Below are 5,831 nucleotides of genomic sequence, written 5' to 3' on the forward strand. Positions count from 1 at the left end.
GGACTTTACATGTAGTCTACACTACAATTTTTGAAAGGTGTGAAATTGAAGATCAAAGAATAAAAGCACCTTGTCCCCAAATACACAACTGTAAATGAGCATGTAACTTATATATTGTCATGCTAAATTAGGCACTTACTGAATAGACATGTAATCTCTACTTTTTGCCACAATGCATTCCTGTAAACTGTAAGGCGAAGCAGATCTTTTTAAAGTGAATTATATTTTCCCAAAGGAACAATGCTGTTATTGGAGGTTGTACTCTTAACCAATAATTTGACATTGACTACATCATATATATGATCTACAGTATCTCATAAGAGCAAAGATACCATGACCATAAATGTGCTAAGTCTTATAGATATTAATTATATATGAGATGAGCAATAATGTTGCTTCTCTTTTTTGAACTTAGGGTTTTGGAGAATATTTTGGATGGCTTTTTCTCAGAAAGGAACTCTCTTGGGGGAGAAACTACTTTAAAGCCCCTTTTCTCTCATGATAAATGTCCCTTTGCGGAGTCATTTGAAATTATTCCATTTAGTTATTCTCTTTTAAAATTGCTATTATAGCATCAAGTATTGAGGGGAAAATGAAACTAAAAACCTTGTAGTGATTCAGAAGACATACATTCTGGACTCATCTCTTAGCCATTACCTATATGACATAAGCAGCAAGGCTTCTTCCCTGTGCCTCAGTTTCCCTTTCTCTTTGAACACACTGGATTAGGTGAATTTGAAAGGACCTGTAGGGCTATACCTTTCTAGAATCTGATATAGGATACTCAATCTCTGGATTCTATTTTAAGTTTTTGGAGAGCAGAAGTTTTCTTAATCTAGTTTGTTGACTGTTGACTATTTGCTCTTGCTCCAGCACCAAGTCACAAAGTGAATCCCTCACAGGTTGTATCCTCTGCTTTGGTGATAACAGTAGTGGTTACAAGCACATCATGCAATATGTTACTGTGAAAGCACAAGGAATCTAGAGATAAGAATTGAAATCCTGTTTCTCCATTTCCTGAGTGACATTCAACATAGTCACTTAATCTCTTTGAACCTAAATTGTTTTCATTAGTGTAACAGAAGGATTGGTTCTTTTATTGCAAGGACATATTAAAGATTAAATGAGATTAAGTGAAAAAATCCTATATATAGCTATATTCTTATTATAGTCATGGGCTAGCATAAGGCATATATTCTTATTATAGTCAAGGGCTAGTGTAAGGCATTTTGACAACTTGTTGGTGAGCCATTGCCTAATGGGGCAGCATGCCCAGACAAAGGAGTTTAGAAATGAGGTGTAGATGCTAATAGCTGTCAACTGATTTTTTAAAAATTTTTGAATAATTTCAGTTGTTTAACTGAAAATTGTAACAACAACACACAAACAGGAAAACTGTAGATGTTCACCCAACAGTCTTATAAATAGCTTTAAAAAAAAAATAATGGACAAATGCTATAATGTTAGGAAAACTAAGTGTGTTATATCCAAGGACATGATTATGATTTTTTTAAAATAAAAATTGTATATATTTAAGGCTTATAACATGATGATTTGATATATATATACACAGTAAAATGATTACTACAGTCACTGCCAATTAACATTCTCCTTACATAGTCACCATCTTTGTGTGTGGTGAAAATACTTGCAGTCTACTCTCTTAGCAAATTTCTAGTATTTGATACAGTATTATTATTAATGCTGCACATTAGAAACCTAGACTTATTCATCCCACCAAACTGCAACTTTGTACCTTTTAACCAACTTCTCCCCCATTGCCCCACCTCCCTGTCTCTAATAACTAATGTTCTATTCTCTGCTTAAATGACAAACAGAAACACAATTTACCAAAACATATGGGATGGAGTAAAAGCAGTACTAAGAGAGAAGTTTATAGCCATACCTACTCACATTAAAAAAGAGAATCTCAAATGAACAAGCTAATTTCACACCTCAAGGAAATAGAAAAGAAGAACAAACTATAACAAAAGTTACAAGAGTGAAGTAAATTATAAAGATCAGAGTAGAAATTAATCAAATTTAGAATAAAGAACAATAGAAAAAAATCAACAAAACTTAGAGCCGTTTAAAAAAAATAAATAAGAGTTTAACAAAACTAAGAAAAAAAGAGAGATGTGCCAAGTAAATAAAATTAGAAATGAAAGGAGACATTACAGTGGGTGCCTAGAAATAAAAAAGGATTATAAGAGACTATTATGAACAACTCAGTGCAAACAAATTGGGTAGCTAGGAGAATTGGATAAATTCCTAGAAGCATACAATTTACCAAGAGTGAATCAAAAAGAAACACAAAGCCTAAACAGACTAGTAATAAATTAATTTATGAAGTAATAATAAAAAAACCTTCCAACAAAGAAAAGCTCAGGACCGAATGGCTCCACAGTTGAATTCTACCAAAAAGTTAAAGAATAATTAATACCAACCCTACTCAAACTTTCCCCAAATATAGAAATAGAGGGGGGGTGTGTTGTGGTGGTTTTGGTGGCGGGAGCCGGGGAATTAAGGTGCTGGGCGATGGCCAGCTGTGAGCGATGACCAGCCTTCTGGCCGTGGCACGCAGAGTTGCTTTGGCCGCCGTGCACTGCAGCACCCACGGCAGCAGCGGCATCAGCATGTTTTATGCCATGAGGAGGGGCCGCAAGGCCGGGGTCTTCCAGACCTGGAGCGAATGTAGAGCCCAGGTGGACCGGTTTCCTGCTGCCAGATTTAAGAAATTTGCCATGGAGGAGGAGGCCCGGGCCTTTGTCAGAAAGCCTGCAAGCCCGGCCGGATGGCTCAGAAGGGACAGAAAATAAGCATGAACAAGAATCACAGGTGAAAGTCAACAGGCGACTCCGTGAACCGTCGGATGGAGAGGAAAACACAGAGCCCTGTGTGAAGCATGCGAGACAGAACACAGAATCCGTGCCTTCAGTTAACAAAGACTCGTTTTCTTATATGGGAGAGTTTGTCGTCATCTACACTGACGGCTGCTGCTCCAGCAACGGGCGGAGGAGGGCACGAGCAGGGATCGGCGTTTATTGGGGGCCGGGCCATCCTTTGAACGTAGGCATTAGGCTTCCCGGGCGGCAGACCAACCAAAGAGCAGAAATTCATGCAGCCTGCAAAGCCATCGAGCAAGCAAAGGCTCAAAACATCAAGAAGTTGGTTCTATATACGGACAGTATGTTTACTATAAATAGTATCACTAATTGGGTTCAAGGCTGGAAGAAGAGTGGGTGGAAAACGAGCACAGGAAAGAGGTGATCAACAAGGAGGACTTCATGGCTCTGGAGCAGCTCATCCAGGGCATGGACATCCAGTGGATGCATGTTCCTGGTCATTCGGGATTTATAGGCAATGAAGAAGCTGACAGATTAGCAAGAGAAGGAGCTAAGCAATCAGAAGACTGAACGAAGTAATTTTAATTCTTGGAAAAACTTGAAGGAAGCTCACCAGATCTGAAGATTCTTACAGAGGATGGCAGGACTTTGTGAAGACAGAAGACTGCAAGAGGAGTTTCAGTTGGTCAGGAAACGGATTTCTCACTCAGAAACCTCCCTGCCAACCTCAGTAAGCCTGCCATCCCCTCGGAGCAGAAGGCTTCATCCAGAGTCTCCCTGCTGAGGGCGTTTGTCACTTCCTGCAATGAGGTTTTTTGTGTGTTTGTTAAAATGTGATGGGGAAGTTCTGCATGGAGATTATTGGATGGCAAGAAAATGAAATGTAAAAAGAGAAATTGGAATTAAAGAATTTAAAAGGTAAAAAAAAAAGAAATAGAGGGAACACTCCCAAACTCCTTTCATGAAGCCAGCATCACCCTGATACTAAAGCCAGAAAAGACTCTACAAGAAAAGAAAACTACAGGCCAGTGTTCCTGATGAATATAGATGCAAAAATCTTCAAGTAAACACTAGTAAACTGAATTCAAGAACACATCAAAAAGATTATACACCATGACCAACTGGGATTTATCCCTGGGGAACAAAGTTGGTTTGACCTATGTAAAGTTATCAATGTGATACACTACATTAACAGAATGAAAGATAAAAAACACATGATCATTTCAATAGATGGAGGAAATGCATTTCACAAAGCTCAACTTCCAGTCATGATATAAACTCAGCAGATTAGATATGGAAGGAAGTACCCTCAATACATACAACAAAGACCATTTGTGAAAAGCTCACAGGTGACATCACAATCAGTGGGGAAAATTGACTGCTTTTCCTCGAAGGTCCAGTGCAAAGTTAGGACGTTCAATCTTACCATTTCTATTTAACATAGTACTAGAATTATTAGCAAGAGCAATCAGACAAGAAAAGTAAAAGGTTTCCAAATCAGAAATTAAGATGTAAAATTGTCTCTGTTTGCAGATAACATGATCCTTTATGTAGAAAACCCTGAAGAGTCCATTTAAAAAAGCCTTTTAGAACTAATACATTCAGTAAAGTTGCAGGATACAAAATCAACATACAAAAAATCAGTTGCATTTCTTTACACCAGCAACAATTATCTGAAAAGGAAATCAAGAAAATCCCTTTTACAATGGCATCTATAAAAGTAAAATACTTGGGAACAAATTTAACCAAAAAGGTAATGGATCTGCACACTGAACACTAGAAAATATTGATGAAAACATTGAAGAAGACATAAATAAGTGGAAAGATATCATGTGTTCATGAATTGGAAAACTTAATATTGTTAAAATGTTCATATTATGCAAACTCTTCTATAGATTTGATGCAATTTCTATCAAAATTTCAATGGCATTTTTAACAGATACAGAAAAAACAATTATAAAATTCCAATGGAATCTCAAAAGACCCCAAATAGATGAAGAAATCTTGAGAAAGAAGAGAGTTGGAGGCATCACACTTCCTAATTTCAAATGACGTAACCCACATATATATAGTCAACTAATTTTGACAAAGGTGCCAAGAATATTATCATGGGGAAAGGATAATCTCTTCAAATAAATGGTGTTGGCAAAACTGGATATTCACATATAAAATGATAAAATAGGACCCCCATAATATACACCACTCACAAAAAAATAATTCAAAGTGGATTAAAGACTTAAATGGAACATCTGACACTGAAACTTCTAGAAGAAAACACAGGGAAAAATCTTTTTGACGTTGTTCTTGGCATTGATTTTTTTGGATATGACACCAAAACCGAAACTAAACAAATGAGATGCATCAAACCAAAAAGCTTCTGTACAACAAGTACAATCATCACAATGAAAGGGCAACCTACAGAATGGGAGAAAATATTTGCAAACCATATATCTGGAAAAGGTTTAATATCCAAAATATTTTAGTAATTCAACTCAATAGCTATATGTATGTGTGTGTATAATTTATATATACACATACATGTACATATTTTTATATGTTTTATATAATGGGCAAAGGGCCTGAAGAGACACTTTTTCAAAGAAGAAATACAAATGGCCAACAGGTATATCATTAGTAAAATGCAAAACAACAATGAGCTATCCCCTCGCATCTGTTAGGATGAATATTATCAAAATAAGATAGATAACAAGGTTGGTAAGGATACGGAGGAAAAGGGACCCTTGTTCACCATTAGTAGGAATGTAAATTGGTACAGCCTTTATAGAAAATAAAGGAGATTTGTAAACACTAAATACAGAACTACCATATGATCCAGCAATCCCTCTTCTACAAAAATAAAGAAAATTAAATCAGTATTTCAAGGAGATATCTGTAATTCCATGTTTGTTGTAGCATTATTCACAATGGCCAAGGTAGGGAATGGACCTAAGTATCTGTCAAGAGATGATTGGATAAAGAAAATGT

At 36.5% G+C, this 5,831-nt stretch overlaps 1 pseudogene; it reads left to right on the forward strand.

The window, feature by feature from the left end:
* The first annotated feature begins 2,540 nt into the window (after positions 1-2,540).
* LOC102740401 (ribonuclease H1 pseudogene) lies at positions 2,541-3,769 on the forward strand (annotated as a pseudogene).
* Positions 3,770-5,831: the final 2,062 nt, after the last annotated feature.

Source organism: Leptonychotes weddellii, chromosome X (genome assembly GCF_054177405.1).
Source record: "Leptonychotes weddellii isolate Sample4059 chromosome X, ASM5417740v2, whole genome shotgun sequence".
Lineage (NCBI taxonomy): Eukaryota > Metazoa > Chordata > Mammalia > Carnivora > Phocidae > Leptonychotes > Leptonychotes weddellii.